Genomic DNA, 20,189 nt, shown 5'->3' on the forward strand with positions numbered 1-20,189 from the left:
TTGGAAACCAGATCCTCTGGCAGCGGCCACGGATGCCTTCCTGCAAGATTGGTCGGCGGAAGCGGGGTATGCTTTTCCCCCTTTCGCGATGATCATGAGGCTCACGACGCAGGTGCGCCGGCAGAGAGCGAGGATGGTTCTGATCACCCCGTATTGGAGGTCTCAAGTGTGGTTTCCGGTTCTACTGGAACTTTCTTGGGATTCTCCAATCCTTCTACCCCGAGATTCTTTCCTCCTGAGGGATCTCAAAGGTCTTCCCCATCCTCTTCTCCAACAAGGAAGAATGCCCCTTGTGGCATGGCGGATTTCAGGCATCGCTGAAGAGTCTGTGGCCTATCGCAGGATGCTCAAAGACTACTAGGGGCAGCATGGGCAGATAGCACCAACAAGAGGTATAGATCAGCCTGGGCTAGATGGTTTGGTTGGTGTGTTCGGAACGACCAGAATCCCATGGAATGCGAAGGGACTGCTATCCTCAACTTCTTAGCGTCTTTGGCTTCACAAGGCCTAGCGTATAGAACTATTAACTCCTACCGCTCCGCGATTTCAGCAGGGCATTTGTCAGTTCAGGGTTGCCCCGTTTGGGAACATCCTTTGATTTCTAAATTATTGCGGGGCATTCGCTTGACGCTTCCCCCGGAACCCAGGTACTCTTCTCTTTGGGATGTTAATAAGGTCCTTCGTCTGGGTAAGTCTTGGCAAGCTAACAGATACCACTCGATGAAAGAGTTGTCTGCGAAAATGGAGATGCTCTTGTGCTTGGTTTCATGTCGCAGGGTCTCTGACGTTCGAGCCTTGGATATCTCTGCTAGAGTATACACCCCACAAGGGGTTACCTTTCATATCGTTCGTAGAACAAAATCGGATTCAAGAATTATCTTGTATCCAGCTTTTGACCATTCTCCTAAACTCTGTGTGGTCAGATGTCTAAAGGAATATGAGAACATGACCGAAGAGTCTCGTCCTCTGGGTGAGTGTCAGTTGTTGATCTCCTTACGAAAGCACTTCAAGGCTGTTACTCCACCAACGATAGCACGTTGGATCAGGTGGGTGATGCAGGAGGCGGGCATTAATGTCTCGGAGATTGGTGCCCATTCTGTGCGAGGAGCCATGGCGTCCAAGACCTTCTCCCAGGGAGCCAGGTTGGAGGACATCTTGAACGTGGCTGACTTGTCATCGGACTCGATGTTTAAAAGATTTTATTTCAAACCAGTTGTTGACATGGCCTTGCTGGTGGTGGATAAGCTTTGAACGAGCATAATCCTTGCCTCCGGACCTGACATAGAATGAAAAATGTCCTAGTAACCATGACGGAAAGTTTCAATTCTATTAAGGACGTGGAGGTGAGGATTATTCCCGCCCAGGGCTCTAACGACCTCCTGTTCCCACCCCGGATCAGGTTCTGGTAGATTGGTCTTAGTCGGGCTGAGCGAGGCCTCGTATGGTATAAGTATCTCTTTTACCTTTCCTCTGTTTGGTTGCACTGTATATATTCTGAGATTATCCTACTTCTGTTGTGGTTTGTTGTTTGAAGTTCTGAGTATGGGAACAGAGTCATGGCCTCTGGTTCTTTTTTCAGAATCTGACGGTGCCAAGAACGACTGATGAGTTGGAAGTGGTTTCTGTCCGCAGCCTCGAAAGAGGAGTTGACCCAGGAAGCTTACGCCTTAGAGTATGATGGTGCATGCTGATTGGTGGACACTATGGACTACACAAGGCACCATGGGAGTGCTAGTTTCTTTGTTTCGTGTTGATTTGAATACTGCTGGCTGTAGGAATAAAGGAAGTTACAGCATAATCCTCACCTCCGCGTCCTTAATAGAAGTGAAACTTTCCGTCATGGTTACTAGCAAATGTTTAGTACTCCCCCAATTCCACCCGCGACATCGCAGCACTCGCCCGCTGTAATTTTAATTTTTCAAATTACAGCGCGGTCCGCTTATACTATAGTGGCATCGCTTATTTAATTATTTAATATTCGTGTGGTCCGCTTTCACATTAGCGGCCGCGCTTATTTAATTATTTAATTACCAGCGGTGGCTGCTTTCACTTCAGCAGCCGCGCTACAGAAGCTTTTTATTTTTTTTATTTTTTTTATCACTGTAGGTGAAAGCATCATACACGCTTTCACTTTAATGTTGGCCGCATCCCTTTGTTTAGACGCAGCCCAGTGTAGCCTGAATATGCGGGCAGCATCTAAAAAAGGGGCGTGGCTCCCATTAAAGTGCTCTCCCATTTGTGAGAATTTGAGCTCTTGACATTAAAAATAGCAATGCCTTTTATATATGTGTAAAAACACATAAATAAAAGGCATTGTCCTTTACAATGCCAATAGCTTAAACGCTCGCAAATGCTAGACCTATTGCATTGAAAATGCTTGTTCATTTCTGGAATTGGGTATTACTGTGTGTTTTAAGCTGTGTCACCACAATGCTGTGTATCGTCCGTAGTGCTAAAAAGTGTAATCACATACATAGGTACATCATTTTTCAGCACTAACATTGCCCACTAAATGAAGTGGTATATTCACTGTAACTAGTGTCTGCTCATGTTTTTTAAGTACATCAGGAAATGTTTATGGTCTGACAAGGAAGGATTTTGTAGGAAGGAGGCTTTTAAAAAAAAACATTTTATTGGCATTTTTTAATACATATTGACAATCGTTTCTGCAGTGAAATATTCTACAATGCATACAATAGGCGACCATAACATAATGAGCAGTGGAACATCTTTTGCATTAGGTAGTAGGTACCCAAACCCCTTATTATATATTGTTGTGGTGGAGGAGTGTGGCTCAATGGTTAGAGCGGCAGACCCTGAAGCAGAGTTCTGGCCAGGGACCAGGGTTCGATTCCCGCCTCGGCGGGGCTCGGGCTCAATTTCCTCGGACCTGTCTATTCTCGCCTCGGTGCCTATTCTATCATGGGCCCCACGCTGCAACTCTGGGCAATAGCTTGCTTAGCCTCCACACCGGCCCCAACAGCGCTAAGGATGCCTGGCTTCACCCTGGGGGTGCCCAGGAGTGGACACTTCACAGGGAAAGCCAGGAGGGGTTCCACAGCGGTATGAGTATCAGCGCCAGGAAACCGCAAAGGCGACACCGCAAGGTGGCCGTCTGGTGACAGTGCGCTCTATAAGTACATTTACATTTTATGTTGTGTTATTCATTGTGGCGTACTCTTCATTTCCTCTGTCCCTCAAGGTCATTCGCTATCTTCTGACATCTGCATTTCTTGTGGGGGTTCGCATATATCACCACAGAACTCATTCCAGTTAACCCATACCCAAGCCCATTTTTTGGGGCAACCCCGGTGGATGTAGACTGACTTCTCAGTTATCATTGTATTGTCCATATCGCAGCATCATTGTTGATGTGTTGGGGACAGTCCCGTGCCCCAGTGTCGTGCTACACTACGCTTTGCTAATGCCATTCCCAGTGTTACCCAATCTTGAGCTGCGTAATTCAGGTCTGTGGGCTCCCAAATATTGAGCAAACACCTTTTTAGTTCTGGCAAGATCTCCGTTCTGGTGACCTGTGACATTGTGTGCAGTATTGCCTCCCAGAAGTGAGTAATTACCGGACAGTCCCAGATCGTGTGCCAGAAGGTGCCCACAGCCCCACACTGTCAGATGCAGAGTGGAGTATCTGCCCTACCTAGCTTATGGAGCAGATTGCGCGTGTAGTTGATACGATGTAGGATTTTTAGCTGTATCAGTTTTAATGTGGAAGGCATCGCTACCTCCCGCGGGGACGCCAGGGCTGCCTGCCATTCCTCCTCATCTAGTTCTCCCACATCCATTTCCCACCGTTCCTTCAGGGCTTTCGTGGGATCGGGCTGATTATTAATTATTTTTCTGTATGTCAGGGAGATGGCTTTTTTTAGGTGATATGTTAAGGAGTCCATCTTCTAGTGGCGATGCCTCCGGGAGTTGCGTGGCTGCTGGGATCGCTGCCATGAGTGCGTGACTAACCTGTAGATTTCTGTCTGTGTCAGTTTATAGGTGGGGCAATGAGATAACTTCACCTTTTTTCCACATGTCTCCCACCTTAGAAATGACTATTAGGTCCCATTGCTGGAATCCCTTGGTGTTATGTAATTTTCCTAGTTCTCTAGTGTCCCATAGTGGCGTCACCTGCATGAGAATCCCCTCCCATCCCAACGCCCTCTGCGCCGCATGTCAGACTTGTATTGTGTGTGCCGTGGGCCCTGTGTGTGTCATCTTTCTAGCTCTATTGTAAAGCGCCGCCATGATTCCTTCTTTTTCAAGGAGATGCCTATCCATGCGGAATGCTGGGTCTTCCTGTGGCGCATGAAGCCATTGGTTTATCACAATGAGCTGCGATGCCCAGCAATACATTTGTATATGTGGGAGTGCTATGCCTCCATCATACCAGCCTTTTACTAGTTTTTTCATAGCAATACGTGCTGATCCCCCGTCCCATAACAGTTTGGTCACCTCCGTGCTTATCATCGTGAAGTAAGAGCGGGGGGGGGGCGGAGCTTGGCTCGCAAAGAAGATGGCCGCTTGAGCTCGGAGCTCCGGCGAGCCACGTCTAATATCCTTAAATAATCCTGACCCCGACGAGTCCCAACGCAACGGTCGGCCTCGGCGGAACGTCCCAGGGGGCCGGACAGCTGTACGCCGCGATTTCCGGCCCGATCGAGCGACCAGGTGCCCTCCGGAGCCGGCGACTCGAGCGGCGACCTAGGCCGCGGATCCCCGGCCTTGGGTGGAGGAGGCTGCCGACGACGTAAGGAGACGTGCGGCCAGCGACCCTGAGGTGCGCAGCGGAGGACAGCGGAGTCCAGAGGCAGGGTCCGCCGGTGCACACAGAGGCAGCGGACAGCACAGACGCCGATCTACTGCCAGTAAGAGAGACCCGGGTTGCATCACACGGCGCCCGCAGCGTGGAGGATCTGCGATACCCCCTGCGCGCCCAACGACAGAGAGACTGGCGGCGAGGCGCGTTTGTGGCGCTCCTGGGCATGGTTACGGCGGCAGCCGGGAAGAGGGGTGCTGGTGAGCCCTGCAGCGGAGGTACGGAAGCGGCAGCAGGTTGGGAGTCACCACCGGTGAGACGCCACCGAGGCCGAGCTGAGCGCGGACGCCACGAGCTTGGTGGCCTTGCTGCTGGGACGGGGCGGACGGCCTGCTGGACGCCTGGAGTGGCCGTTGGCGGACAGGTGCGCCGGGTGAAGACGGAAGGAGCTAACTGACCCGCCGAGACACCTGCGGTGGGCTGCCTGCGACTGTGCCACGGCTGGGAGGTGCCGGTGGACTTGCCAAGCCGAACGGCGGCGCGCTGAACGGAGTGGGGGCACAAGATGGGCAAGGCGGATAAAACACAGTCGAAACTGAAGTTCGAGCAGCGGCGCCCCCAGCCGCAGCCGCCTCTGGAGAGCGCTACAGGAGGCGGGCCTGACCCCGCGGAAGACGACCGGGACTTGAGGGGCCTCTTGTTGTCCATGGAGAAGGGACTACAGAGCGGCATCACGGCCCTGGGCGCTAAAATCGACGCGCTCTCCTACCGAATGGACCGCATGGGAGAGCGCCTGGACAGGCATTCGGAGCGCCTAGACCAGGCTGACGGCCGCATATCGGAGGTGGAGGGCGCGCAGACGGCACTGGACAGCGACCACAAGAAGCTCGAGCGCCAAATGCAGATGCTGCAGGACAAGACAGAGGACTTAGAGGCCCGTTCTCGGCGCTGTAACTTGCGCATCACTGGCCTGCCGGAGTCCACCGCCACAGGCCGCATGGAGACCTTCGTGGAGACATTGTTGGTTACATTGCTGGGGAAGGAAGTATTCTCCGGGATGTTCGTGGTGGAGAGAGCGCACAGGTCCCTGGGCCCGAGGCCCCCGCCAGGAGCACCGCCCCGACCGGTCATAGCTAAACTTCTGAACTATAGAGACCGAGATGCGGCGCTGAGAGTGGCCCGGGAAAAGAAGACACTGTCCTACGAAGGGTCGCCTATCTCGCTCTACCCGGACTTCACAGCCCGGGTGCAGGAGGCCAGACGACAGTTTGCCCCTGCCAAAAAACAGCTCCGGGAGCTCGGAGTGGACTATGCCATGCTGTACCCGGCTAAGCTACGAGTCAACCGACAGGGCAAGTCACACATATTCCAGGACCCTAAAGCACTCCACAAGGCGCTGAAGGACTGGGCGAAGGAGCAGCGTCGGAGCCCGGCGACGTCACCACGCGAGGACGAGAGAGATGGCGCCCTGGACGCACAGGACTGACCGAGAGGGCAGGACTCACCTAGTTGGTATTTTGTCGTGACCTGTGTGGCAGCAGGGAGGTAGGATTTGAGAGGCACGGATGGGGAGCGGTTAGATGATATGGTTATGGGGTACTGTACAACGTGAGATGCACCCCCCACCGGACTAGTCGCAACAGGGAGGCCCGTGGACAGCGACTTATCCCCCTGTTGCTTAACTCCGTTATAGCATTATAGAGTATGCTGCTTGGGACAAACACCTGAGAACGTTGTTAAGAAGTTGTATCAAAGTGCTGGGAGGGGTCGAGAGACACCAGAGTGGCTCGCTGGACCGGGCGGCGGCTGTTGGGCGCTAGGTGCTTCCACACTAACGTGTGAGCGCAGAGCGACCTCCGCCCGCGTGTGCGTTCCACTCCGTTGAGAGTTCGACAGTTAAGGGTGGGGAGGCGGGAGGTATGGGGTGCCCAAGTTTGGGAATCTGCAAGGCCGAGTTGGGGAGGGTCTGCTGTGGGCGGGGGGGACGGGGGGGTTTGAGTTTTGGGGGTTTGAGGTCACTAGGTTGGGGTACGAGTGTGGCACGACTAGTATGCTCCTGCGCTTGGAGGCGCGCACAATTGAGGGATTTGCGCCCACGAGAAAGCTATGGCGAACACCGGAGCGGCCATGCCTGAGAAGCGCGACGCACTAAGAATCCTCTCTTGGAATGTACGGGGACTGAATGATTACCGAAAAGCCCGTAAAGTGCTGCACTACCTTAAGAGGCATGAGATAGATATTGCACTCCTGCAGGAGACGCACCTTCCCACTAACAGCCCTATCCTGCGCACCAGGGACCTGAGGGAGGCGCACGCAGCGGGGTTCACTACACACTCTAGAGGGGTGCTTACATGGGTCAGCGCGCGGGTGGAGCACAGGTTGCAGTGCATTGCCACAGACAATGCGGGCAGGTATGCGCTCACGCGCTTTCAGGGAAAGGGCATGGATTTGCTGCTGGTTAATTGTTATGGGCCGAATTATGACTGCCCCGAGTTTTTCACAGCGCTGGCGGGAGCGGTGGGGGATACAGGCGCGCGGCAGGTACTGTGGGGAGGCGACTTCAATGTGGTGCTAGACCCGGAGCTTGATAGGTCAGGAGGCCCGAACCGAGCGCGACCTGCGGCAGCAGGGGCGATCGCTCGGGGTATGCTATGTCTGGATTTGGTTGATTTGTGGCGCACTCGTAACCCGGCACAGGGAGGCTACACGCATTACTCGGCATACCATAACTTGCATACGCGGATAGACTACTGGCTACTATCTGCGCCCCTTGCTTCGCAGATTCGCGAGTGCGCGGTACTCCCGCGAACGCTCTCTGACCACTCGCCGATACTGCTCTCCCTGGCGACGCCCAGAAAGGCCCCCCCGCCGTTCCTTTGGCGATTCCCCCCTTATTCGCTGCTGGATCCTCTGTTCAAGGAGGAGCTACTGGCTGCGATCGAGCAATTCTTTGCCACTAATTTGGGCTCTGTGGAGGATTTTCAGACTGTCTGGGAGACCTTCAAGGTCCACATTCGCGGAGTGGCGATGGCTAAACACTCGGGGGTACTCCGGAGTATCCGGCGCCGCCTTGCGGCGCAGGAGCGTAACCTGGCAGAGTTGGAGACCAGACTGCTAGAAGAGGGCGGAGATGACACTATTGAGGAGGTAAAGGCCCTACTAGCGGAGTATCACGAAACGGCTGATGCAGAGGTGTTACACCTGGGGAAGTACGCTACGGCCAGGGTGTATGGTGAGGGGGACAGACCGGGGTCGGTATTAGCTAACCTGCTCAAGGCTCGCAGGCGCAGGACCGCCGTCACGCAGATCAAGGCAGCGGATAGCTCACTGCTCACAGAGGAGGAGGACGTAGTGGAGCGATTTCGGTCGTACTACGCTGGACTCTATGCTTCTAAGCAAACCGGCATGGAGGACGGCATAGGGGACTATCTGGACCATATAAAGTTGCCGTTCCTCCCGAACGAACACAGGGAGTTTCTCTCCTTACCTATTGAGAGGGATGAAATTCTAGAGGCCCTTGCGAGCATGAAGGCGCAAAGCGCCCCCGGAGCTGATGGCCTCACCGTCGCGTTCTACCGAACTTTCATAGACCAGCTCTTACCACACTTGTCGACGCTGTTTGACGATATGTGCACGAGGGGGCATATGCCACCGTCCATGCGCGAAGCGCTCTTAGTTGCTATACCGAAGCCAGGCAAACCGCCCGAGGAGTGCAGCTCCTATCGACCGCTGTCGCTACTCAACGTGGATACGAAATTATATGCCAAGATCCTGGCCACGCGGCTAGCCCTTCTCGCTCCCGAACTGGTCGCCCCAGAGCAGGCGGGATTCATGCCGGGCAGGAACCTCACATATAATTTGCGGACGGTGTTTGGCGTCCTGCAACACGTTCGCCCCGAAGCGCGCGCGCTCGCGGTGTTTCTCGACATGGAAAAGGCATTTGACTCTGTCGAGTGGCCATTTATGCGACAGGTCCTGACGCGCATGGGGCTCGGTCCGATCTTCCTACAAATGATAGGAGTACTATATAATGGCCCCACGGCGCGAATACGCTTGGGCGACCGAGTCACGGACCCGATAACAATTACGAGGGGCACGAGGCAGGGGTGCCCCCTGTCACCTTTGCTGTATGCCCTGGTGGCAGAACCGCTGGCGTGCGCTATGCGTGAATACCACAGCCTTCGAGGCATCAATTTCCCTACTTACAGAATAACGATCTCCACGTATGCAGACGACACCCTGCTATATATCAGGGACCCGGAAAATAACCTAGCCCCAGTGTTGAGGGAGGTAGTCCACTTTGGAGCGCTCTCCGGGCTGACGGTGAACTGGGATAAATCTATTGTGTTCCCGCTGACGCCAGTCACGACCCCCTTTGCTATGGAGTACCCATTGCACTGGTCTGAGGAACCGGTTCGGTACCTGGGGATCCAGCTCCATAGGGACTCAGAGGTGGTGCTATCTGAGAATTACGGACGGGCCATAAGTAAACTGGAAGACGACGTGGAGACCTGGATCAAGCTGCCCCTTTCGTTATTGGGACGCATATCCATTATGAAGATGGTGGTGCTCCCTCGGTTCCTGTTTCTTTTTACGAACATCCCCATGGTGCTCTCGCGTGCTTTCTTCGCGCGGCTGCAGGCATCATTGCTAAGGCTGGCGTGGGCTGGCAAGCAGGCGCGGACCAGCTGGAAAGTACTGACGCTACCTTACCAGATGGGTGGCCTTGGGGCACCCGACATGGAGCTGTACTACCGAGTGGCGCAGGGAGCTCAGGCGCATAGCTGGATACACGGGGGCGAGGCTGTCCCGTATCTTAGACTGGAGACATTGTTTGCGGCGCCGCTGCCGCTCCCAGCGGTAATTTTTGAGCATCCGGACCGCCGCACGGGATTTCTCGATTCCTTGAACTCCACTAGGCATGCCTGGAACTGTATACTACAGTGCGACTCTGGGGCGCAGCTGTATTCACCGGCAATGCCCACTGCCTGGGCGGTGTGGCTGACCCCTTGCAAGGAGGAGGGAGTGCGGCGAGCGCTTAAGGAGATGGGAGTACACACACTGGGGGACATGTTTGCTGACGGCCAAGTCAAAACGTGGACGGCGGTGGCAGCCTCAGGCGCGGAGTGCACGCAATTGCAGCGTTTTCAGTATTACAGAGTCAGGCAGGCCTGGAGACAGTTGCTGGGGAAGGATATGGAGGAGCCGGCGGAGGTTCAGGAACTGACGTACATAATTAAGAATGATAGCCCCCGCGGGTTGATCTCTAAGTTGTACAGAATGGCGCAATCGCATAGAGTGCACGAGTTCGCAAAATGCAGACTGGACTGGCAAAGGGACTTAGGGATTACCATTGACGATGCAATGTGGGCGTACTGCTGCACGGGGATTAGACGCATCTCTCTGCATGGCAGACACCGGCTGGTCCATTTCAAATTCCTCAACAGGTACTACTACACGCCGGAGCGCTTGCATAGATATGGGCTGCGTGCAGACCCTGTATGCGAACGTTGCAGACACCCGACGGCTGACTTCCTCCACCTGGCGTGGCAATGCCCGGGCATATACAACTTTTGGGTGGCGGTATGCCACCAGATAGTGGGGGTGACGGGGGTGGAGCTGGCTCCGGATCCGGCGGTGGCGCTATTGGGGCATTCACGAGGTGTGCCGAGGGCTGCCAGACGCCTGGTTGATATGGGGATGCTAGTGGCGAAACGGCGAGTGGCGATGAGCTGGATGCGTGGCCCAGTGCCCACGGTGGAGCAGTGGAAACGCGATGTGCTGTACTGCTGCACCCAAGCGGAGAGGTTCAGCGAGTTGCTGCCGCCGCGTAGCAGGCCTAAAAACTTCTGGGAATTGTATGAGGAATACCTGAGCGGGCGGGGGGCTGCAGCAGGACGCCCGGATGGGGGCCCTGACCCGGATGCTGCAGAAGAGGGAGCTCCCGTAGGAGGTGATCGGGCGGGTGACACTAGATGAGGATGAGTGGCGGCTGAGTGCGGGAAGCGAGCGATACTGCGACTAACTTAGGACCTCAGGGGTTTGGTTGGGGAGGGTGGGTTAGGGGAGTTGGGGGTAGCGTGAGGGGAGGGAGGGGGTTTGGAGTTTTATGGCCATAAAAAAGAGTGACTGTCCCCTAAGCTTTGGGGAAAGGAGCGCGTTAAAGCCTGACCGCAGACAGGGGATCCGCCCCGCATGCAAGCGCTGAGCTGGAGGGACACTCGGGAAGCATTAGGTGTTTATTCAGTGTAGCACGGCGATGCCCGGCCTCCGGGATGTGGGATAGCCGATGTAATCGATTGCGAGATGAGACAAAATGGCGGGCCTTGGGTTGATGGCACTCGGATCTGTATGTCACTGTTCCTTGTATGCAGTCAATAAACACATTTAAAAAAAAAAAGTAAGAGCGGGGGACCGGAAAGGCAGTATTCTGTAAGATATATAAGAATCTGGGCAGTGCCATCATTTTGAAGAGGGCTGCTCTACCCAGTAACGTAAGTGGGTGCAAATGCCAATGTTTGACATGTTGGCGGAATCGCATCAGGGGCCCCATAAGGTTTTCTTCTGTAAAGAGTGTGGTCTGAAGAGTAACGTATAGAAACCCTGTTCCGCGATTTTAATTTCACAGTTGCGCGGCAGTCTGGGTGGGGGGCCGTGTAAAATATACAGAAGTGATTTCGACCAGTTGATAATATAACCGGAGGCTCTGCCATATGCTGCACAAATGTGTAGTAGGCAGTTAATGGAGCGCGATGGAGACATCAAATAAAGCCGCACATCGTCAGCATATAGTGATATGCGATCTTCCCAGCCCATTGTCCACCTAAGCCCCCGGATAACTGGGTCCTGACGTATCCATGCCGCCAATGGTTCCAATGGTGAGCAGTCTAAATATCGAGTTTTAAATTTCGAACTACAAGTATATCGAGTTGTAAATATCGTAGGTAAAGAATATCGAAGTGAAGAATATCGATGGACAGAATATCGACCCCAAGGTAAGTATTATCGAAGTTAATAATATCGAAGTCATTAATATAGATGTAAGTAATATCGTAATCAAAAATTTCGATGTCAAGAATATCGATATTTTATTAGTGTAATGTATTTTAATATGTATTTTATTTGTATGTTAAAGACTATTGTAATGTATTTTAATACATTTAAAAATAAATGTTTAGGGATTAATAATTATGTAAAATATAATTTAGCGTTTTAGTATCAGAGCGGGTTGTGGGTTTATAGGGGAATAGGGTGGGAAGTAATTTAATTATAATTAATTAATTAATATGTATTGTTTAATTGGTATTTATGATGAATTAATTGTTAATTAATTACTAATTGTTAATTAAATATATTAATTGATTAATTAATTGTTAATTAATTATTAATTGTAAATTAATTTTATTAATTGGTTAATTATATAAGCTATAATTAGTTTAATATTAATATTTTTTTATTGGTGTTGTTAATTAATTAATTGTTAATTACTAATTAATTGGTGATTTAATTTTATTAAGTAATTAATTGATGATTAAATTAATTATGTGAATTTTTATGTGTAGTGGGTTGTGGGTTTATAGGGGAATAGGGTGGGATGTAATTAAATTCAAATAATTACTGATAATTTTTATTTATTTGTAATTAATAATAATTAATTGTTAATTAATTATTAATTGGTATTTAATTGTTATTAGTACGTTAAATATAGTAAATATAAATAATTTATTATTCCATGTTATTTGTTGTTATTGCTAATTAATGTATTGTTAATTAATAATTAATTTGTGAATAATTGTAATTTGGTAGTTAATATGTATAAATTTGTAAATAATAAGTATATTAATTATAAAGAATGTATTATGAATTGTAAATAATAGATAAACTGATATTTAAATGTATTGTGTATTTTGTATGTGTAGTGTGTTTTGTGTTAAAGGGGGAATAGTGTGGGATGTAATTTAAAGTTATTTATATAAATAATTATTTTAAATAATTGGTATTTAATAATACATATTTTGTAAATTAATTATTAATATGCTATTTTTTTATAACTAATTATTTAATTGGTTATTATGTTTATAGAATCCCTATGCTATCCAGTGCTTTCCCAACTGTTTTACTATCTGGAGTTGGAATAGTAATTTTTAACCCTACGCTATCCAGCGCTTTCCCTACTGTTTCACTTACTGGAGTGGGAATAGTAATTTGTACCCCTACGCTATCCAGCGTTTTCACTACTGTTGCACTCTCTGGAGTGGGAATAGTAATTTTTACTCCTACGCTATCCAACGCTTTCCCTTCTGTTGGACTCACTGGAGTGGGAATAGTAATTTTTACCCATACGCTATCCAACGCTTTCCCTACTATTGCACTCTCTAGAGTTGGAATAGTAATTTTTACCCCTACGCTATCCAACGCTTTCCCTACTGTTGCACTCTTTGGAGTTGGAATAGTAATTTTTACCCCTACGCTATCCAGCGCTTTCCCTACTGTTTCACTTACTGGAGTGGGAATAGTAATTTGTACCCCTACGCTATCCAACGCTTTCCCTACTGTTGCACTCTCTGGAGTTGGAATAGTAATTTTTACCCCTACGCTATCCAGCGCTTTTCCTACTGTTGCACTCTCTGGAGTTGGAATAGTAATTTTTACCCCTACGCTATCCAGCGCTTTCCCGACTGTTTCACTTACTGGAGTGGGAATAGTAATTTTTACCCCTACGCTATCCAGCGCTTTTCCTACTGTTTCACTTACTGGAGTGGGAATAGTAATTTGTACCCCTACGCTATCCAGCGTTTTCACTACTGTTGCACTCTCTGGAGTGGGAATAGTAATTTTTACCCCTACGCTATCCAACGCTTTCCCTACTGTTGGACTCACTGGAGTGGGAATAGTAATATTTACTCCTACGCTATCCAACGTTTTCCCTACTATTGCACTCTCTGGAGTTGGAATAGTAATTCTTTTCCCTACGCTATCCAACACTTTCCCTACTGTTGCACTCTCTGGAGTGGGAATAGTAATTTTTACCCTTACGCTATCCAACGCTTTCCCTACTATTGCACTCTCTGGAGTTGGAATAGTAATTTTTACCCCTACGCTATCCAACGCTTTCCCTACTGTTGCACTCTTTGGAGTTGGAATAGTATTTTTACCCATACGCTATCCAGCGCTTTCCCTACTCTTTCACTTACTGGAGTGGGAATAGTAATTTGTACCCCTACGCTATCCAACGCTTTCCCTACTGTTGCACTCTTTGGAGTTGGAATAGTAATTTTTACCCCTACGCTATCCAACGCTTTCCCTACTCTTGCACTCTTTGGATTTGGAATAGTAATTTTTACCCCTACGCTATCCAGCGCTTTACCTACTGTTTCACTTACTGGAGTGGGAATAGTAATTTGTACCCCTACGCTATCCAACGCTTTCCCTACTGTTGCACTCTCTGGAGTTGGAATAGTAATTTTTACCCCTACACTATCCAGCGCTTTTCCTACTGTTGCACTCTCTGGAGCTGGAATAGTAATTATTTTCCCTACGCTATCCAACACTTTCCCTACTGTTGCACTCTCTGGAGTGGGAATAGTAATTTTTACCCTTACGCTATCCAACGCTTTCCCTACTATTGCACTCTCTGGAGTTGGAATAGTAATTTTTACCCCTACGCTATCCAACGCTTTCCCTACTGTTGCACTCTTTGGAGTTGGAATAGTAATTTTTACCCCTACGCTATCCAGCGCTTTCCCTACTGTTTCACTTACTGGAGTGGGAATAGTAATTTGTACCCCTACGCTATCCAACGCTTTCCCTACTGTTGCACTCTCTGGAGTTGGAATAGTAATTTTTACCCCTACGCTATCCAACGCTTTCCCTACTGTTGCACTCTTTGGAGTTGGAATAGTAATTTTTACCCCTACGCTATCCAACGCTTTCCCTACTGTTGCACTCTTTGGAGTTGGAATAGTAATTTTTACCCCTACGCTATCCAGCGCTTTTCCTACTGTTGCACTCTCTGGAGTTGGAATAGTAATTTTTACCTTTACGCTATCCAACGCTTTCCCTACTATTGCACTCTCTGGAGTTGGAATAGTAATTTTAACCCTACGCTATCCAACGCTTTCCCTACTGTTGCACTCTCTGGAGTTGGAATAGTAATTTTTACCCCTACGCTATCCAGCGCTTTTCCTACTGTTGCACTCTCTGGAGTTGGAATAGTAATTTTTACCTTTACGCTATCCAACGCTTTCCCTACTATTGCACTCTCTGGAGTTGGAATAGTAATTTTAACCCTACGCTATCCAACGCTTTCCCTACTGTTGCACTCTTTGGAGTTGGAATAGTAATTTTTACCCCTACGCTATCCAGCGCTTTTCCTACTGTTGCACTCTCTGGAGTTGGAATTCGTAATTTTTACCTTTACGCTATCCAACGCTTTCCCTACTATTGCACTCTCTGGAGTTGGAATAGTAATTTTAACCCTACGCTATCCAACGCTTTCCCTACTGTTGCACTCTTTGGAGTTGGAATAGTAATTTTTACCCCTACGGTATCCAACATTTTACATTCTGTTGTTTTTGTTGGAGTTGGACTAGTAGTTTTTTTGTGTCTGATATTTCATATGTTTTGTATTATTTTTGCTATTGTAATATATCATTAATAATAAAAATTATTCACATTAAAAATATTGATTATTATTTGCTATTTGTAAATATTTAATATTTATTAATGTTATTATTTTATGTGTATAAATGTATTGGTAATTTTTAAAAACATTTAATAATTTATACGTTACAGAAATTATTAGTAAAATTAATTATTAAGTAAGTATATATATTATATATTATATGTATATGTTTAATTAAAGTTTTATTAAATTATATATATTAATTATACATTTTAAATATTATACAATATATTTAATTATGTTTATTTAATTTCTAAGTATAATTTGGTTTATTTTACATATATTTTTAAAGTTAAAAAAAACGATATTTTTAATAACGATATTTTTGACATCGATATTTAATTTTCGATATTTTTGTACTTACCATGTTGTAGATAGGATGTCGATATTCTTGACATCGATATTTTTGTTGCGATATATTTGTAGGTCGATTTTCTGTCTGTCGAAATTATGTCATACAACCGGTTCCAATACTATCGCAAATTAAAGTGGGGAAAGTCCGTTTGCCACCACCTGCGCCAAAGGTTTATTGTACAGGAGGCGTATCTATTTACATAATTTGGGGCCGAAGCCTATATGTTGGAGAGCTGCAAAAAGGAAAGGCCATTCAACCATGTCGAATGCCATGCACGCATCCAAGGAAAGAATAACTGCGTCCTCATCTATCGTTGATGTTCGCGCCAAGACACCATGGAGTCTCCGGAGATTTAGGGCCGTGTTACGGTAAGGCATGAAGCCTGACTGATCCGGATGGATCAGTGTTGTGAGGTGTGGCTGTAGTATCATTGCAAGTACTTTGGCCAAGATTTTCACTTCAGCATTTATCAGGGATATAGGTCTATAAGACATGCATTCCTGGAGTGGCTTGCCGGGTTTGTGAATCGCGACTATGGTAGCCAGGCGTTGATCCCTGGGTAATTCCCCCAGTTCTAAATTCGCCTTGTACATATTTAGTAGGTTTGGCATTAGTTGGGTAGTTGTCCTTTCATAGAATTCCACTGGGATGCCATTTGGTCCTAGAGCTTTTCCCGTATGTAGCGCTCTGATTGCTAAGGCAAGCTCCTCCAGAGATAGCTCGGTCTCAAGCGCCAGAGCAGCGTCCTGCGGTAGTGTGGGCATGCGGATGTCTTTCATAAAGGCCAAATTGTCTTCAATTGTATTAGTAGCTGTGGGTGTGTACACCGTTTTATAATGTGAGGCTAGTGTTTCCACTATTCGCTGGGGGTCTGAAGTCATGTCCCCATTTTCTAACCGGAGTTGGGCTATCCATCGGTTGGATCGGTCCTTTTTGTCCAGCGAGGCAAGAAGCTTGTCTGCTTTGTCGCCCAATTCATAAATTGTGTGCTTCGTGGCTGTGAGCTTGGCCTTCACCCCTTCATGAGCAAATGTTGCGTACTCCTGCTGCACTAAATGTAGCCTATGTGTTGTGTTGTCATTAATAACTAGTGCATGATTGGCCTCTGCCGCTCCCGGTTCTAACGTTTCCATATGCTGTCTCTGCGACTTTTTGTGCTCTGCGATCAGGGAGACTGCATGACTCCGCAGTACTGTTTTGTACGCTTCCCACAGTGTTAGAGGTGAGGATACTGAATGTTTGTTTTCGGCAAAGTAGTGTTTTGTGGCTGTTCTTAGCCCCTTGTCTATGGTTCGGTTTTTAGAATGCCCACACTTAGACTTTGTCGTTGACAAGTGTTACACAATTTAATGAATAAGGGTTAACGTACTGCTGTACAGATCATTTTTAATTTGGCATTGCTTGTTTAATAATTGCATTTAACAGCTGGAGAGAATAACAACTCAGAATATTTCCAGTTCCTATAAAGATGTTGAACATTTTGCGTCTTCTCCGGAACATAGAAAGTGAGACACATGTGCTTTTCTAATTCTGGTATCTAACAAAAAATCATCAAGGTGTTTGATTTCTGCTTCTAAATGTATTTTTGAATTCCCCCTGTGTGATCTCTATTTAAAAATTAAGAATGAGTTTAACCGATAATATTCATCCCACTTCTACCTATATACTCTCCATCTACACTTCCTTCTTCCTCATAGAATCCACATTCGCCCTATTGTCATTGTCAGTGCTTTGAATTGCAATTTATATCAATTCACGCCAGTTCCACAAGCTTCGATTTGCTGCTCCTTGTATTCGCTCTTTAACTGTATTGGCAGCTACCCTGCATCCTTGTTACTTCGTCCTTATTAATCATCCACCATAGAAAGGATTTGGTCTAATGTTCTCCAGTAGCTCTCATTTAGATACCATGTTCAATCAAGGAGTAATATGTACCCTGATGCAGTAATTATGTTACAACCGTCTGGACCAGTTTGAGTGCCACATGACCGAAAGTGGAGCATGGTGTACCACCAGCTTTTTGCTGGCACTGCTCTCTAATGTATTTTTTTAGGTCGAGCCTGGGCAGCGCATACACTGCTGTGTGGCATGCAGTAATAAAGTATGGCCTTGTACCCCCGCCCACTATCCACCCATATTTTTTATTGCCTTGTGTCATTGCCCTTCGTAAACGCTGGCTTCCGAGTCATTATTAGGCTTGTGAGTTCCTCCTTGGTACCGCCTTGTCTGCATTTGTTACCTCCCATAGCAACGGGACCTTTTACTGGTGTTGTTACATGGTCTGCTTTATAAGTTGATGAGCACTATTTTCTTTAATTCTACGTCAGGACCGGAGGCGAGGATTATGCTGTAACTTCCTTTATTCCTACAGCCAGCAGTATTCAAATCAACACGAAACAAAGAAACTAGCACTCCCATGGTGCCTTGTGTAGTCCATAGTGTCCACCAATCAGCATGCACCATCATCCTCTAAGGCGTGAGCTTCCTGGGTCAACTCCTCTTTCTTTCCTGCTGCCACGCAGTTAAGTTAAAATTTCCACTTCTCTGTGTAATGTACACTTTGATTTGGGTTATTATAATGTTTTTTTGTTTGCTTCATTGCTATTATTGCTTTGGTTGCTTTGCTTGTCTAACGTTTATTTCAGCTGACGTATTTTGCCTACACGGCGGTGAGGAAACTCGCTCGCGGTCCGTTCAGTGACAGCTTGGCTTTGCGTTTTCTAACATTTCCGAATTTGTGCTTGACAAATTTGTTTAGTTTGTGAGGGGAGGCTCGCGGCCCCGGGCTCAACCGCAGTGTTGCGTCGGCTCGTAGGGGGCACAAAGAGGTTTCGCCTCGTTTGTTCGTGCCGTTTTTTCCGGCGGCGGGGACCAACGAGTTTCAGCGCGCCGCGAGTCGGAACCTAACGCGTCTGCGGTTGTAGCCCTTAAGCGTCTGGGACCCTGACACCTGCAATATTCTCAGCAGGTCAGACAGTTTTGTTGCACGGACCACAGCGTGACACCAAATTTGGGGCAGCCCGACTGCCGTGAGGCACTTTCAGCGCGCTTCTGATCTGGCGCTGTGCTGCTGTGGGGGGGATGGCCCAGACTGTTTTGACACCCGGTGAGTGAAGGGTGAGTCGCCCCTGACTTGACCAGCCGCCGGGTGGCACAAAACCGAGCGCCGCATAATGAAATACGCCTAAGCCATCCAGGCGGAGCAAACCCAGCGTCCGGCGAAGCGAAAACTCGCCACAGCGCCCGAGCAGGGGGCGTTTGAGCGCTTAAAGTCTGCATTTCTGGCAAGACCCCACGTGTGGAACAGGTTCCTACCTTGGAGTCCTCAATGAAGCTGGCCCGTCTGCGCCCTGGCATCCCACCATTCCTTTGTCAGAACCCTCTATACAATCCAAAGAGCTGTCAGACATGCTAGTCCCGGAAGACTTGGCGCACCCCCGCTCTTCAGCATGGACCCCTTCTCCGAAGGTATCTGCGATCGTGGCTAGCCATCTTCACAAACCTCTTGAGAAGGAGGTTAGGGCCTGCCTTTGGGCTGAGTGCCCCAGACCGAATTTGCCGTGGAAGGTGGCCACGACGCCTGAGGTCGACCAGAAGATGGCGACTTTCCTGCAAAAGTATATTAGGGACCCCAAGAAAGGGATAGACCGGTCCTGGAAGAACTGTCAGGACAAGCTTCTGGACATGACGGGTCCCCTCACAAAAATTTTGGAGTTGACTGAAGAGGCCAAGGCTCCGGTCTCCGCTCTGTCTCTGGAGCGTATTTCCAATTGGGTCCAGAGAGCGATCATTTTTTGGGGGAACGCTAGCTGTGCCCTCTCTACTGAGAGGCGTGCTCATTCACGCTCAAGGTAGACCCCAAGCTGGGGGATTTGGCCTCGTCAGAGGCGAGCGTGATTGAAGACGGGGGATTGTTCGGGGATCCGTTCATAAAGGAACTCACAAAATTCGTCTCTACGTTCACCTCGCTGGGCATGGCACAAACTTCGATCAAGAACATTTTTCACCCCCGTGTTTTTGTCAGCGCCGGTCATGGAAGGGGACGGCAGGCCGGCAAGTTTTACACTCAAGGTCCCCAGAGAGGAGGCAAGAAGGCCACAGATACGGGAACACACGAGTTCTTCCAGTCTCGCCGGGGCTACAGAGGCCGTGGTGGAAGAGGCAGGGGACAGCAAGTGGCCAATTCAGGTGAGTGCCTTTCCTTCACAACACCTAAAGGTGGAAGGCAGGTTGGCAAGTTTCGAAAGCAATTGGAGGGTTGTTACCTCGGGTGCTTGTGTGTTATAGACCATCAGGGGTTGCCAGATAGAGTTCTACGGGACTCTGGTGCAGGACACTCGCCCCAGGCCGCTGGTTTTTCGCACAAGACAAGGCCGCTCTCTTGCGAA

The sequence above is a fragment of the Triturus cristatus genome, chromosome 9, assembly GCF_964204655.1.
Source record: "Triturus cristatus chromosome 9, aTriCri1.1, whole genome shotgun sequence".
Lineage (NCBI taxonomy): Eukaryota > Metazoa > Chordata > Amphibia > Caudata > Salamandridae > Triturus > Triturus cristatus.